At 42.8% G+C, this 17,716-nt stretch overlaps 1 pseudogene; it reads right to left on the bottom strand.

Moving 5' to 3' along the window:
* Positions 1-425: 425 nt before the first annotated feature.
* LOC139548514 (uncharacterized) lies at positions 426-17,521 on the bottom strand (annotated as a pseudogene).
* Positions 17,522-17,716: the final 195 nt, after the last annotated feature.

The raw sequence follows: 17,716 nt of genomic DNA, 5'->3' as shown, positions 1-17,716 counted from the left end.
GAGAGGGGGGCAACTCAATATTAGGAATGTGTTCCTAGTGTTTAGTAAACTCCGTGTGTGCACTATATTAGAAATGTTTTTTAACAATGTGTATCTTCCACCTCAGCAACCTTTGAGTAGAAACTTGCTGCTTGCAAATAAGGTGTTACAAAAAAAATAAAATGTATATTTATTTATCTGGATTTATTGTTGTTACTCTAATTAATTGGTGCACTTGGGATACAAAAATATCAAAACCTCATCAAAAAAAAAATTAGGGCATAGAGAATTCACATTCTATTAATGGATTTATTTTTTTTTACTTTTGGGGAAATACTGTATAGAGCCAGCGTGCCAAAGGACTAGACTGTAAGAGAAGTACTGTTTAGAGCTAGTGTGCCAAGAGGACTAGACTGCAAGTGCCAAGAGGACTATAAAGCCTGGTGTTACCACATCAACCCTTTCTTAGTGTTCCTCTCTGGTCTCACTAAGATGATGTAACATTTAGGGGCATCGATGCACAGCAGCAGACTAGAGGACTAAACGATAAAACTAGAGGATAAGATGGTGAATATCTCCACAGCTACTGTGTACTTCCCAGGAGAGCTGACGTAGGCAGGGACAAAGGAGATCCACACTGCACAGAAGAACAGCATGTTGAAGGGGGATGAGCTTGGCCTCATCGAAGGTGTCAGGGAGGTGTTTGCATCCCAGGAAGGCTAGGAGGAGACAGAGCGAGGCCAGCAGGCTGACGTAGCCCAGTACCAGTTAGAACCCATCTACACATGTCCTCAGGGCAGTACTAGGTTTGTCATTTCCGGTCACAACTTGCAGACTTGTTTACATGCTGCTGTGCATTTTGTTGCCAACCTTACTTTGCTACCTGACAACGTTTTACTTTTTAATTATCGTTTATATTTTTAGTTTTTCCCTCACTCAACTTTTTTTCATTCAACTTTTTCATTCCGGACGTTTTATCTGGACATGGTTTGTCAGGACTTCCAACAGCCAAAGCTAAGTAGTAACAGGGCAAGAACTTCTTGCCACTATAGGGGGTGCTGTTTCGCATTAGCATAATTTGCTCAACAGATTAAACGGCTTCCTAATAAATTCTTGCTCGTACAATATGCATATTATTGTTATTATTGGATAGAAAACACTCTCTAGTTTCTATAGCCGTTGGAATTTTGTCTCTGAGTGGTACAGAACTCAATCTACAGCACTTTTCATGATAGGGAGTCAGATTTCAGACATCCTGGCCCCTGATCTGGAGTCAGTTTAAAGGTCCCTGTAAATGCTATGGAGAAACAGACACTTCTTACGTCTTCCCCTGCATGTCAGTACGTGATGACGCTTTGAATGGAGTCGATTGCGCAATCAGGGGCTGCATAAAAGAGCAAATACCGGAAGTAGCATCCCTTTGCTGCCTGCGCGTTGCGCACGGAGGACGTCGGACTCGCCTCCTTCCAAGCGTTTGTTTAGCCAGTAATCAAATCAAATCAAATCAAATCAAATTTTATTAGTCACATACACATGGTTAGCAGATGTTAATGCGAGTGTAGCGAAATGCTTGTGCTTCTAGTTCCGACAATGCAGTAATAACCAACAGTAATCTAACCTAACAATTCCACACTACTACCTTACACACACACAAGTGTAAGGGATAAAGAATATGTACATAAAGATATATGGATGAGTGGTGGTACAGAACGGCATGGCAGATGCAGTAGATGGTATAGAGTACGGTATATACATATGAGATGAGTACTGTAGGGTATGTAAACATAAAGTGGCATAGTTTAAAGTGGCTAGTGGTACATGTATTGCATAAAGATGGCAAGATGCAGTAGATGATATAGAGTACAGTATATATACATATGAGATGGGTAATGTAGGGTATGTAAACATTGTATTAAGTGGCATTGCTTAAAGTGGCTAGTGGTACATTTTTACATAATTTCCATCAATTCCCATTTTTAAAGTGGCTGGAGTTGAGTCAGTATGTTGGCAGCGGCCGCTAAATGTTAGTGGTGGCTGTTTAACAGTCTGATGGCCTTGAGATAGAAGCTGTTTTTCAGTCTCTCGGTCCCTGCTTTGATGCACCTGTACTGACCTCGCCTTCTGGATGATAGCGGGGTGAACAGGCAGTGGCTTGGGTGGTTGTTGTCCTTGATGATCTTTATGGCCTTCCTGTGACATCGGGTGGTGTAGGTGTCCTGGAGGGCAGGTAGTTTGCCCCTGGTGATGCGTTCTGCAGACCTCACTACCCTCTGGAGAGCCTTACGGTTGTGGGCGGAGCAGTTGCCGTACCAGGCGGTGATACAGCCCGACAGGATGCTCTCGATTGTGCATCTGTAGAAGTTTGTGAGTGCTTTTGGTGACAAGCCGAATTTCTTCAGCCTCCTGAGGTTGAAGAGGCGCTGCTGCGCCTTCTTCACAACGCTGTCTGTGTGGGTGGACCAGTTCAGTTTGTCCGTGATGTGTACACCGAGGAACTTAAAACTTTCCACCTTCTCCACTACTGACCCGTCGATGTGGATAGGGGGGTGCTCCCTCTGCTGTTTCCTGAAGTCCACAATCATCTCCTTTGTTTTGTTGACGTTGAGTATGAGATTATTTTCCTGACACCACACTCCGAGGGCCCTCACCTCCTCCCTGTAGGCCGTCTCGTCGTTGTTGGTGATCAAGCCTACCACTGTAGTGTCATCCGCAAACTTGATGATTGAGTTGGAGGCGTGCATGGCCACGCAGTCGTGGGTGAACAGGGAGTACAGGAGAGGGCTCAGAACGCACCCTTGTGGGGCCCCAGTGTTGAGGATCAGCGGGGTGGAGATGTTGTTACCTACCCTCACCACCTGGGGGCGGCCCGTCAGGAAGTCCAGGACCCAGTTGCACAGGGCGGGGTCGAGACCCAGGGTCTCGAGCTTGATGACGAGTTTGGAGGGTACTATGGTGTTAAATGCTGAGCTGTAATCGATGAACAGCATTCTCACATGGGTATTCCTCTTGTCCAGATGGGTTAGGGCAGTGTGCAGTGTGGTTGCGATTGCGTCGTCTGTGGACCTATTGGGTCGGTAAGCAAATTGGAGTGGGTCTAGGGTGTCCGGTAGGGTGGAGGTGATATGGTCCTTGACTAGTCTAGTCTAATATTTCTCTGGTCATGTTTTTACTCGTTAGAGGTGTTAAAAACATCATAAGGTAGTTAATTTAAACCGTTTTATAGCAATTTATATCCGTTTAGTGCGATTTTGACCCATTTATTTCTGAGGCACTTTGAACAGCTAGGCACGTTTCCAGTTCATGCCGAACGTTAGTGGGCATTTCCACATGGCAAGAGGACAGCTTTCGACCAAAAGACGATTAGACCCAAGTAAGGATTCTTTGCCCAAGATTCTGATGGAAGAACAGCTCACAGTAAGAACAATTTATGATGATAAATCGTGTTTCTGTCGAAAAATGTTAAACGCTTATGTCGCCATTTTGTTTTGTATAGCTTCGCTTGGCGCAACCTGTATTGAAAAGTAAGGATAATTTAAAAAATGTAAATCAGCGATTGCATTAAGAACTAATTTGTCTTTCGATTCCTGTCAACCCTGTATTTTTTAGTCAAGTATATGATTAGCTTTTGATTAACTTCTTGGAACTATAGGGGGTGCTGTTCCGCATTAGCATATTTTGGTCTCCAAATTAAACTGCCTCGTGCTAAATTCTTGATCGTACAATATGCATATTATTGTTATTATTGGATAGAAAACACTTTCTAGTTTCTATAGCCGTTGGAATTTTGTCTCTGAGTGGTACAGAACTATATCTACAGCACTTTTCATGACAGGGGTCAGATTTCAGAAATTTTTACCCCTGATCTGGAGTCTGTTTTTAAGGTGACAGTGAATGCTATGAAGAAACCGACACTGCCTACGTCTTCCTCTGGGTGTCTGTACGTCATCACGTTTTGAATGGAATCGATTGCACAATCACAGCCACTATAAAAGAAGAAAACGTAGAGGAACCTCCCTTTCTCGTCGCGCGCCTGAAGCGTGAAGGACATCGGACTTGCCTCATTCCAAATCGTTGTTTAGCCAGCAATATTTCTCTGGTCATGTTTTTACTCGTTATAGTTGTTAAAAACATCATAATGTAGTTAATTTGAACCGTTTTATAGCAATTTATATCCGTTTAGTGCGATTCTGAGGAATTTCTTTGTCGTGCACTTTCTAGCTTTGGGAACGTTTCGGGGTCTCGGTCGTTGTTAGTGGACATTTCGAAGGACAGAGGACATCTATTGACCAAAAGAAGATTACAACATAGAAAGGATACATTGCCCAAGAATCTGATGGAAGAACAGCTCAAAGTAAGCAATATTTAATATGATAAATCGTTGTTCTGTCGAAATATTTTAAACGCATATTTCGCCATTTTGTTTGTTATCGCGTCACTTGGCGAACCCTGTATTGAAAAGTAAGGAGAATTTTAAAAATGTAAGTCAGCGGTTGCATTAAGAACTAATTTGTCTTTCGATTCCTGTCAACCCTGTATTTTTTAGTCAAGTATATGATTAGCTTTCGATTAAACTAGATCACTCTGAAAGCTGACGTCCCTCATTTTGATGCTTGAGTTGCTACTATTTTCATTGTATAACCACGTTTTTTTATGGCTAAATATGCACATTTTCGAACAAACTCTATATGTATGTTGTAAAATGATGTTACTGGAGTGTCATCGGAAGAATTCTGAGAAGGTTAGTGAAAAAATTAATATATTTTGGCGATGATAACGATATCGCTCTCTTTAGCTTGAATTCATGCTGGGGTAACGTTTGCATATGTGGTATGCTAATATAACGATTTATTGTGTTTTCGACGTAAAACACTTAGAAAATCTGAAATATTGTCTGAATTCACAAGATCTGTGTCTTTCCAATGCTATGCTTTGTCTATTTTTAAGAAATGTTTTATGATGAGTAAATTGGTAATACACGTTGCTCTCTGTAGTAATTCTAGTCGCTTTGGTGAGATTTGTGATGGTGGCTGCAATGGCAAACTATGATTTATACCTGAAATTTGCACATTTTCTAACAAAACCTATCCTATACCATAAATATGTTATCAGACTGTCATCTGATGAGGTTTTTTCTTGGTTAGTGGCTATCAATATCTTAGTTTAGCCGAATTGGTGATAGCTACTGGTGGAGAGAAAAAATGGTGGACAAAGAAATTGTGTATTTTGCTAACGTGTTTAGCTAATAGATTTACATATTGTGTCATTCCCTGTAAAACATTTTAAAAATCTGAAATGGTGGCTTTATTCACAAGATCTGTATCTTTCATTAGGTGTCTTGGACTTGTGATTTAATGATATTTAGATGCTACTATTTAATTGTGACGCTATGCTAGCGATGCTAATCAGTGTGGGGGGGGGTGGGGGGTGATCCCGGATCCGGGGTTGACGCTCGTTAGAGGTTAACTTCTCACGAGTCACCAACCCTGATCCGGTAGCACCCCCCCCCCACCCCCCACTGATTAGCATAGCTAGCATAGCGTCACAAGTAACTTGTAGCATCTAAATATCATTAAATCACAAGTCCAAGACACCAGATGAAAGATACAGGTCTTGTAAATAAAGCCACCATTTCAGATTTTTAAAATGTTTTACAGGGAAGACACAATATGTAAATCTATTAGCTAACCACGTTAGCAAAGGAGAGGATTTTTTCACTCCCAACAGTTTTTCCCTGCGTCAGTAGCTATCACTAATTCGACTAAATTAAAATATATATAGCCACTAACCAAGAAACAAATTCATAAGATGACAGTCTGATAACATATTTATGGTATACCATAGTTTTTTTTTTTAAATGTGCATTTTTCAGGTATAAATCACAGTTCTACATTGCAGCTGCAATCTGAAAAGGTGCCGACCAAGCCAGAACAATTACAGAGACCAACGTCATATAACTAATTACTCATTTTAAAACATTTCAGAAAAATACACAGCGTACAGATATTGAAAGCCCAACATCTGGTGAATCCAAACAATATTTCAGATTTATTAAATGTTTTATAACGAAAACAAAATGTAGCGCTAAATTAGCATAGCTACGCCAGGCAGATTCGGCTGGGCGCCCACGGCAAGTTCACATGCAAAACAGATATGATATAACATCGTAAATTGGGTCTTACTATGGCTGATCTTTCATCAGAATGTTGATCAAAGTGTCCTTTGTCAAGATGAGTTGTTGGTTCCGTTCAGAAATGTTCCTTTCCCACTCCATTTAGCACAGGTACCGGTCGAGTGGCACGGATTTCTCAAACGTAAATACAATCCGACGACGGAACACCGCAAAACTCCCGGAAAAATTCAAATAATCTGATTAAACTATATTGAAAAAACATACATTACGATGATATGGTCACATGTATCAAACAAAATTCGACACGGAGATAGTTTTCATACATAACGCCAGCAAAACAGTACACAATCGCAGCTCAAATTCGAGCGATTCATTAAACCGGAAGTTGTCGGTCACGCCAAAGAAATGGGTCCTATTTCACGTCAGTCCCAGATAAACAAAGAATTTCTCAAATGATGTTTATATTCAAACCACAGGTTGTTTTAGCCTCAATAATCGATAATATTTCAACTGGACGATAACGTCGTCAATATAAAATGTAAACAAGAAACGCACTCTCTCGGTTGTGCGCAAGAAAAAGCTCCGTGAAACTTTAGGGTCCACTCATTCAGACTGCTCTTACTTCCTAATTTTTCAGAATACAAGACTGAAACACTTTCTAAAGACTGTTGACATCTAGTGGAAGGCACAGAAACTGCAATTTGAGTCCTAAGTCAATGGATACTGTAATGGTATTGAATAGAAAACTACAAAACCAAAAAAAAACTACTTCCTGAATGGATTTTTCTCAGGTTTTCGCCTGCCTAATCAGTTCTGTTATACTCACAGACACTGTTTTAATAGTTTTGGAAACTTGACAACCAGAGGAAGGCGACTGCAGTGTGTTTCTGGTCATAGGGGGAATGACCATATATAGGCAGAGCTTTGAAGCCAGCATAAACATCTTGATTTTATGTTCTTGGTCATGGAAAGTGCTGTGAAACGACTTCTGTATCACTCAGAGACAAAATTGAAACGGTTTTAGAAACTGGAGATTGTGTTCTTTCCAACGGTATTATTTATATGCATATAGTAAGAGCAATAATTGAATAAGAGGCAGTTTAATCTGTAGAGCAAATATGCTAATGCGAAAATAGCACCCCCTGTATTCTCAAGAAGTTAACATGATGCCTTCTAATTGCAGTCGCTGTACTCATAATATACAGGAGAACGATCGCCTTACGGCGAGGATAGCTGTGCTGCAAGCCCAGCTTCAGATGCAATCGTTAGACAAGGGTAATTTCAGTGTAGGAAAGGATGAAATAGAATCTGTGCTACCAGTTAGTACAGATAGTAACGTTAGTATAAATCCCCTCCCACGTCCCCACAGCCGGACAACTTTCTCATGGCTTTTGGAGGGAAATGCTGTAGGAACGCTCAACCGGTGTCGTTCATTCAGCAGACAGAAACTTTCAACCGGTTCTCCCCATTAACTTCTCTAGCATAGGGTGCAGCATTTGGAATTTTGGACGAAATGCATGCCCAAATTAAACTTCCTGTTTCCCGGGCCCAGAAGATATGATATGCATATAACTGGTAGATTTGGATAGAAAACACTCTAAAGTTTCCAAAACTATTAAAACAGTGTCTGTGAGTATAACAGAACTGATTAGGCAGGCGAAAACCTGAGAAAAATCCATTCAGGAAGTAGTTTTTTTTTGGTTTTGTAGTTTTCTATTCAATACCATTACAGTATCCATTGACTTAGGACTCAAATTGCAGTTTCTGTGCCTTCCACTAGATGTCAACAGTCTTTAGAAAGTGTTTCAGTCTTGTATTCTGAAAAATTAGGAAGTAAGAGCAGTCTGAATGAGTGGACCCTAAAGTTTCACGGAGCTTTTTCTTGCGCACAACCGAGAGAGTGCGTTTCTTGTTTACATTTTATATTGACGACGTTATCGTCCAGTTGAAATATTATCGATTATTGAGGCTAAAACAACCTGTGGTTTGAATATAAACATCATTTGACATGTTTCTATGAACTTTACGGATACAATTTGGATTTTTTTTGTCTTCCTGTTTTGACTGCGTTTGAGCCTGTGGATTACTGAAGAAAATGCGCACACAAAACTGAGGTTTTTGGGTATAAAGAGACTTTATCGAACAAAAGGAACATTTATTGAGTAAATGAATGTCTGCTGAGTGCAACCATATGAAGATCATCAAAGGTAAGGGATTCTTTTTATCTCTATTTCTAATTTGTGTAACTGTTCCATCTGGCTGGCTACTGTTTGTAATGATTTGTCTAGTGGGCTATGTTCTCATAATCGTAAGGTATGCTTTCGACGTAAAGCATTTTTAAAATCTGACACCGTGGTTGGATTCACAAGAAGTTAATCTTTAAACCTATGTAAAATGTGTTTTGTTTTCTGAATTTTTTAAATGAGTATTTCTGTATTTGAATTTGGCGCCCAGCAGTTTCGGGACGCTACCGTCTCACGTGCCCAAGAGAGGTTAAAACTAAACATGGCGGTGTTCGCCTTAGCAATCTCACTAGAATAAAGACCTCCTCCATTCCTGCCATTATTGAAAGAGATCGTGATTCCTCACATGTCAAAATAGGGCTACTTATTAATGTTAGATCCCTCACTTGCAAGGCAGTTATAGTCAATGAACTAATCACTGATCATAATCTTGATGTGATTGGCCTGACTGAAACATGGCTTAAGCCTTATGAATTTACTGTGTTAAATGAGGCCTCACCTCCTGGTTACACTAGTGACCATATCCCACGTGCATCCCGCAAAGGCGGAGGTGTTGCTAACATTTAATATAGCAAATTTCAATTTACAAAAAAAATAACAACGTTTTCGTCTTTTGAGCTTCTAGTCATGAAATCTATGCAGCCTACCCAATCACTTTTTATAGCTACTGTTTACAGGCCTGGGCCATATACAGCGTTCCTCACTGAGTTCCCTGCTTTCCTATCGGACCTTGTAGTCATTGCAGATAATATTCAAAATTTTGGTGACTTTAATATTCATGGAAAAGTCCACAGACCCATTCCAAAAGGCTTTCGGAGCCATCATCGACTCAGTGGGTTTTGTCCAACATGTCTCTGGACCTACTCACTGCCACAGTCATACTCTGGACCTAGTTTTGTCCCATGGAATAAAGGTTGTGGATCTTAATGTTTTTCCTCATAATCCTGGACTATCGGACCACCATTTTTTTATGTTTGCAATCGCAACAAATAATCTGCTCAGACCCCAACCAAGGAGCATCAAAAGTTGTGCTATAAATTCTCAGACAACCCAAAGATTCCTGATCCCCTTCCAGACTCCCTCTGCCTACCCAAGGCCGTCAGAGGACAAAAATCAGTTAACCACCTAACTGAGGAGCTCAATTTAACCTTGCGCAATACCCTCGATGCAGTTGCACCCCAAAAACGAAAAACATTTGTCATAAGAAACTAGCTCCCTGGTATACAGAAAATACCCGAGCTCTGAAGCAAGCTTCCAGAAAATTAGATCGGAAATGGCGCCACACCAAACTGGAAGTCTTCCGACTAACTTGGAAAGACAGTACCGTGCAGTATCGAAGAGCCCTCACTGCTGCTCGATTATTCCTATTTTTCCAACTTAATTGAGGAAAATAAGAACAATCTGACATTTATTTTTGATACTGTCGCAAATCTAACTAAAAAGCAGCATTCCCCAAGAGAGGATGGCTTTCACTTCAGCAGTAATAAATTCATTAACTTCTTTGAGGAAAAGATCATGATCATTAGAAAGCAAATTACGAACTACCCTTTAAATCTGCGTATTCCTCCAAAGCTCAGTTGTTCTGAGCTCTGCCAACTCTGCCAGGACCTAGGATCAAGGGAGACACTCAAGTGTTTTAGTACTATATCTCTTGACACAATGATGAAAATAATCATGGCCTCTAACCCTTCAAGCTGCATACTGGACCCTATTCCAACTAAACTACTGAAAGAGCTGCTTCCTGTGCTTGGCCCTCCTATGTTGAACATAATAAACGGCTCTCTATCCACTGGATGTGTACCAAACTCACTAAAAGTGGCAGTAATAAAGCCTCTCTTGAAAAAGCCAAACCTTGACCCAGAAAATATTTAAAAAACTATCGACCTATATCGAATCTTCCATTCCTCTCTAAAATGTTTGAAAAAGCTGTTGCGCAGCAACTCACTGCCTTCCTGAAGACAAACAATGTATACGAAATGCTTCAGTCTGGTTTTAGACCCCATCATAGCACTGAGACTGCACTTGTGAAGGTGGTAAATGACCTTTTAACCTCTTGACGCTAGGGGTCAGATTTTTTTTTTTAAATAACGTTCCCAAGGTAAACGGACTATTTCTCAGGTCCAGATCGTAGAATATGCATATAATTTACAGATTAGGATAGAAAACACTCCAAAGTTTCCAAAACTGTCAAAATGTTGTCTGTGAGTATAACAGACAACATGATTCTGCAGGCGAAAACCTGAGGAAATTTAACCCGGAAGTGTTTTTTTGTTTTTTTTTTATGTATCTGTGTTTCCTTGCCCATCTTTCTTCCATTTAAAGGGTTATCAACCAGATTCCATTTCCAATGGCTTCCTCAGGCTGTGACCAGGCTTTAGACATAGTTTCAGGCTTTTATATTGAAGAATTAGCGAGATTTTTCAAAACTAGGCAGGTGTCCTTTGATTAGTTTCTGCGCGCGAGAGGGGTAGCTCTCCATTTTCTTTCTCTCTTTTATTGAATAGGTTACGGTCCAGTTGAAATATTATCGATTATGTTTGTTAAAAACAACCTGAGGATTTATTATAAAAAACATTTGACATGTTTCTACGAACATTACGGATACTTTTTGGAATTTTCGTCGAACGGAACAAGGCTTTGGTTTTCTGAACATAACGCGCAACCCAAATGGCGTTTTTTTGTTATAAAAGTAATATTTATCGAACAAAAATAAAATGTATTGTGTAACTGGGAGTCTCGTGAGTGCAAACATCTGAAGATTATCAAAGGCAAGCGATTCATTTTATTGCTTTTCTGACCATGCTAATTTGGGGCTAGCTGTTGTAGCATTGATTGATACACTCACAAAAGCTTGGATTGCTGTCGCTGCAAAGCATATTTTCAAAATCTGACACGATAGGTGGATTAACAACAAGCTAAACTGTGTTTTGGTATATTTCACTTGTGATTGCATGATTATAAATATTTTTAGTAATATTTTGCGCCCTGCAATTCAGCGGTTGTTTAGGAAAATGATCCCGCTAAAGGGATCCGTAGCGCAGAGAAGTTAATGGCGTTAGACCGAGGCTCTGCATCTGTCCTTGTGCTCCTAGACCTTAGTGCTGCTTTTGATACCATCGATCACCACATTCTTTTGGAGAGATTGGAAACCTAAATTGGTCTACACGGACAAGTTCTGGCCTGGTTTAGACTTTATCTGTCAGAAAGATATCAATGTGTCTCTGTGAATGGTTTGTCCTCTGACAAATCAACTGTAAATTTCTGTGTTCCTCAAGATTCCGTTTTAGGACCACTATTCTTTTCACTATATATTTTACCTCTTGGGGATGTCATTCGAAAACATAATGTTAACTTTCACTGCTATGCGGATGACACACAGCTGTACATTTCAATCAAACACGGTGAAGCCCCAAAATTGCCCTCGCTAGAAGCCTGTGTTTCAGACATAAGGAAGTGGATGGCTGCAAACTTTCTACTTTTAACCTCGGACAAAACAGAGATGCTTGTTCTAGGTCCCAAGAAACAAAGAGATCTTCTGTTGAATCTGATAACTAATCTTGATGGTTGTACAGTCATCTCAAATAAAACTGTGAAGGACCTCGGCATTACTCTGGACCCTGATCTCTCTTTTGACGAACATATCAAGACTGTTTCAAGGACAGCTTTTTTCCATCTACGTAACATTGCAAAAATCTGAAACTTTCTGTAAAAAAATTATGCCGAAAAATTAATCATGCTTTTGTTACTTCTAGGTTAGACTGCTGCAATGCTCTACTTTCCGGCTACCCGGATAAAGCACTAAATAAACTTCAGTTAGTGCTAAATACGGCTGCTAGAATCCTGACTAGAACCAAAACATTTGATCATAATACTCCAGTGCTAGCCTCCCTACACTGGCTTCCTGTTAACTTCTCTGGGATATGTGGGACGGTAGCGTCCCACTTGGCCAAGAGCCAGAAAAAATGTAGCGCGCCAAATTCAAATATATTACAATAAAAATCAATCTTTCATGAAGTCACACATGAAAGACACCACATTAAAGCTACACATGTTGTGAATCCAGCCAACATGTCTGATTTCAAAAGGGATTTACAGGGAAAGCACACCAAACAATTTTGTTAGCTCAGTTCATAGCCACAGAAAAAAATAGCCAAAAACACAGGAGTTCACTATGGGCACCAAGTCATCCAAAAGTGAAAATGCTGCCCCCTATCCTTAACCTCTCTTGGGCATGTGAGACGGTAGTGTCCCACCTCTTCAACAGCCAGTAAAACTGGTGGGCGCCAAATTCATATACAGAAATACTCATTATAAAAATTCACAAAACAAAACATATTTTACATAAGTTTAAAGATTAACTGCTTGTGAATCCAACCACGGTGTCAGATTTTTTAAATGCTTTACGGCGAAAGCATACATTACGATTATGAGAACATAGCCCACTACACAAATCATTACAAACAGTAGCCAGCCAGCTAGAACAGTTACACAATTTAGAAAAAGAGATAAAATTAATCCCTTACCTTTGATGATCTACATATGGTTGCAATCACCAGACATTCATTTACTCAATAAATGTTATTTTTTTTCGATAAAGTATCTTTATACCCAAAAACCTCAGTTTATTTCGCGCGTTTTCTTCAGTAATCCACAGGCTAAAACGCAGTAAAAACAGGAAGACAAAAAAATCCTAATTGTAGCCGTAAAGTTCATAGAAACATGTCAAACGATGTTTATATTCAAACCTCAGGTTGTTTTTAGCCTAAATAATCAATAATATTTCAACCGGACAATAACGTCGTCAATATAAAATGTAAACAAGAAACGCACTCTCTCGGTCTTGAGCAGGAAAAAGCTCTGTGACACGGCAGGGTCCACTCATTCAGACTGCTCTTACTTCTTCATTTTTCAGAATACAAGCCTTAAACATTTTCTGAAGACTGTTGACATCTAGTGGAAGGCATAGAAACTGCATTTTGAGTCCTAAGTCAATGGATACTGTATTGGCATTGAATAGAAAACTACAAAACCCCCCCAAAAACTACTTCCTGAATGGATTTCTCTGGTTTTTGCCTGCCAAATCAGTTCTGTTATACTCACAGACACTATTTTAACAGGTTTGGAAACGTTAGATTGTTTTCTATCCAAATCTACCAGTTATATGCATATCATATATTCTGGGCCCGAGATGCAGGCAGTTTAATTTGGGCATGCATTTCATCCAAAATTCGCCCTACCCTAGAGAAGTTAAGGCAAGGGCTGATTTCAAGGTTTTACTGATAACCTACAAAGCATTACATGGGCTTGCTCCTCAGCCCAGTCAAAACTGTTCGCTGCCCTGGCACCCCAATGGTGGAACAAACTCCCTCACGACGCCAGGACAGCGGAGTCAATCACCACCTTCCGGAGACACCTGAAACCCCACCTCTTCAAGGAATACCTAGGATAAAGCAATCCTTCTGCCTCCCCCCCCCCCCCCCCTTAAAAGATTTAGATGCACTATTGTAAAGTGGCTGTTCCACTGGATGTCATTAGGTGAATGCACCAATTTGTAAGTCGCTCTGGATAAGAGCGTCTGCTAAATGACTTAAATGTAAATGTAAAATGTAATGCTCCTACCTATCTTTCCGATTTGGTCCTGCCGTACATACCTACACGTACGCTACGGTCAAAAGATGCAGGCCTCCTTGTTTTCCTTAGAATTTCTAAGCAAACAGCTGGAGGCAGGGCTTTCTCCTATAGAGCTCCAATTTTATAGAATGGTCTGCCTACCCATGTGAGAGACGCAGTCTCTGTCTCGACCTTTAAGTCTTTACTGAAGACTCATCTCTTCAGTAGGTCATATGATTGAGTGTAGTCTGGCCCAGGAGTGTGAAGGTGAACGGAAAGGCTCTGGAGCAACGAACCGCCCTTGATGTCTCTGCCTGGCCGGTTCCCCTCTCTCCACTGGGATTTTCTGCCTCTAACCCTATTACAGGGCCTGAGTCATTGGCTTACTGGTGCTCTTCCATGCCGTCCCTAAGAGGGGTGTGTCACTTGAGTGGGTTGAGTATCTGACGTGGTCTTCCTGCCTGGGTTGGCCCCCCCTTGGCTTGTCGCAGGATGGTAAGTTGGTGGTTGAAGATATCCCTCTAGTGGTGTGGGGGCTGTGTTTTGGCAAAGTGGGTGGGGTTATATCCTGCCTGTTTGGCCCTGTCCGGGGGTATCATCAGATGGGGCCACAGTGTCTCCTGACCCCTTCTGTCTCAGCCTCCAGTATTTATGCTGCAGTAGTTTATGTGTCGGGGGGCTATGGTCAGTCTGTTATATCTGGAGTATTTCTCTTGTCTCATCCGGTGTCTTGTATGAATTTAAGTATGCTCTCTCTAATTCTCTCTCTCTCGGAGGACCTGAGCCCTAGGACCATGCCTCAGGGCTACCTGGCATGATGACTCCTTGCTGTCCACAGTCCACCTGGCCATGCTGCTGCTCCAGTTTCAACTGTTCTGCCTGCGGCTATGGAACTCTAACCTGTTCACCGGACGTGCTACCTATCCCAGACTTGCTGTTTTCAACTCTCTAGAGACTGCAGGAGCGGTAGAGATACTCTCAATGATCGGCTATGAAAAGCCAACTGACATTTACTCCTGAGGTGCTGACTTGTTGCACCCTCGACAACTACTGTGATTATTATTATTTGACCATGCTGGTCGTTTATGAACATTTGAACATCTTGGCCATGTTCTGTTATAATCTCCACCCGGCACAGCCAGAAGAGGACTGGCCACCCCTCATAGCCTGGTTCCTCTCTAGGTTTCTTCCTAGGTTTTGGCCTTTCTAGGGAGTTTTTCCTAGCCACCGTGCTTCCACACCTGCATTGTTTGCTGTTTGGGGTTTTAGGCTGGGTTTCTGTACAGCACTTTGATATATCAGCTGATGTAAGAAGGGCTATATAAATACATTTGATTTGATTGGGACCAGGGCTCCTTTACACTTCAGCACCACCATGCTGGTCAGACCATGGTACGAAGAGTTCCTGAATGGGATGGAGAGAGCTACGGAGAGCCAGTAAACACAGAGACACACCTGGGGTAAGTAGTGGAACAATAAGCATAATATGGTTGGCAATCATGACAGTCTGCAAAAGGTTATGTAGTAGTGCTTGATGAACTAGTGCTTGATGAATGCAACAGCTCTACCTGAGGTACGGTGGAGCAGGGCATCAGTTCAACAGCTCTACCTGAGGGACGGTGGAGCAGAGCATCAGTTCAACAGCTCTACCTGAGGGACGGTGGAGCAGAGCATCAGTTCAACAGCTCTACCTGAGGGACGGTGGAGCAGAGCATCAGTTCAACAGCTCTACCTGAGGTACGGTGGAGCAGAGCATCAGTTCAACAGCTCTACCTGAGGTACGGTGGAGCAGAGCATCAGTGTCCTCTGCTGGGAAGGTCCAAACAGCTTCGTCAGGGCATTGGAGCCTGGTACAGTAGCCCTGAAGGCCAGCAGCTCCACAATGGGAGGACATTATGCACACACACATTGGCCTATATAAAATGATAATCAAATCATGGTACGTTGTGTCACTGTGTGTGTAACTGTCTGGTTGCTGATCTCCCCAGCAGCACAAGGCGGGCAGTCGAAGTAGCAGGGAGACTTTCCTGGATGACGGGCCTGTCTGCTGCCAGGGGTGCAGGTAGGCACTGCACAGAGACACTCACCTGGGGAGAGACACAGGGCACAGTCACACACACAGGCCCTCACCTGTGCCTATTGAACACTGCATAGGGGAGAATACAATTTACTTTAGTTCTAGTTAAGTCTTATTTGCGGAAAGTTGAATTCAGATAAGGAAAACAGAATAATAAATGTTGCTTAAATGGAAACATCACCCTATTCGACACCACCACTTCTACTACAACCCACCTGTAATTGCCCTCCTGTCCACACGATAGTGCTGTCTTCCATCTGCAGCTGTTGGCTGAGGGAGGGCAGAGCCATCATAGCTTCCTACCTTCTGGAACTTTATATATCCACTGCTGATCTTCTGCCAGTAAATAACATCATAGAGGGGAATGGGCTTCCCGTTGTCATCAAACTGATTGGTGAGATTTAGCCTCTTCAGTTGGTGTTACAGCTGATGGAAAAAGAGAGGGAGGTATGCAGTACCAACACTTAACATAGAGGGATGATTAAATATGACTAGAAATAGATTAATAATCTTATTTACACACGCACACACACATCCCCAAACACACATCGTTCCTGTCTGAGTGTAAAATACGTGCTGGTGTTACACTTCTCCTGAGCAATGGTATACGGCAGGTAGCCTAGTGGTTAGAGTGTTGGGCCAGTAACCGAAAGGTTGCTGGATTGAATCCCTGAGCTGACAAGGTAAAAATCTGTCGTTCTGCCCCTGAACAAGACAGTTAAATGCACTGTTCCCCGTTAGGCCGTCGCCGGAGGCTCCGGACCGTGGATCGTCGCCGGAGGAAGCGGACCGTGGATCGTCGCTGGGGGTTCCAGACCGTGGATCGTCGCCGGAGGAACCGGACCGTGGATCGTCGCCAGAGGAACCGGACCGTAGATCGTCACCAGAGGAACCGGACCGTGGATCGTCGCCGGGGACTCCGGACTGGGAACCCTCGCAGGAGGTTCCGGACTGGGAACCCTCGCAGGAGGCTACGGACTGGGAACCCTCGCACGAGGCTCCGGACTGGCAACTCTCGCAGGAGGCTCCAGACTGCAGACCGTCGCTGGAGGCTCTGGACTGCCGACCGTCGCTGGAGACCTGGTGTGTGGAGCTGGCACAGGACGTACCGGGCTGGAGAGACGCACAGGAGGTTTGGAGCATGGCGCCGGCACAGGACGTACCGTGCTGTGGAGGCGCACTGGAGGTCTGGTGCGTGGTGCTGGCACAGGACGTCCCGAGTTGGGGAGACGCACAGGAGGCCTGGTTTCTTGGAGCTGGCACAGGACGTACCGGGCTGGGGAGACACACAGGAGGCCTGGAGTGTAAAGCCAGCACAGGACGTACCGGGCTGTCGATGCGCACTGGAGGACTGGAGCGTAGAGCTGGCACAACGTGTCCTGGACTGATGAAACCTTCGCACGGCATGTGCCGGGAGCTGGCACAGGACGTACCGGGCTGTGGAGGCGCACTGGAGACACGGTGCGTATAACCGGCACACATTGTTCCGGAACGATAACACGCTCCTCAAAGTGAGTGCGGAGAGCTGGCACAGGACGTGTAGGGCTGGGGAGGCATACTGGAGACCTGGCACGTGGGGTCGGCACAGTCTTCACCAGACGGCTAGCACGCTCCTCAGGATGAGTACGGAGAGCTGACTCAGGTGGCATTAAACTGAGGACACGCTCCTTAGGGCGA

This window comes from Salvelinus alpinus, chromosome 21, assembly GCF_045679555.1.
Source record: "Salvelinus alpinus chromosome 21, SLU_Salpinus.1, whole genome shotgun sequence".
Lineage (NCBI taxonomy): Eukaryota > Metazoa > Chordata > Actinopteri > Salmoniformes > Salmonidae > Salvelinus > Salvelinus alpinus.
The sequence above is the reverse complement of the archived record's forward strand: the minus strand, read 5'-3'. Positions and strand labels throughout refer to the sequence as shown.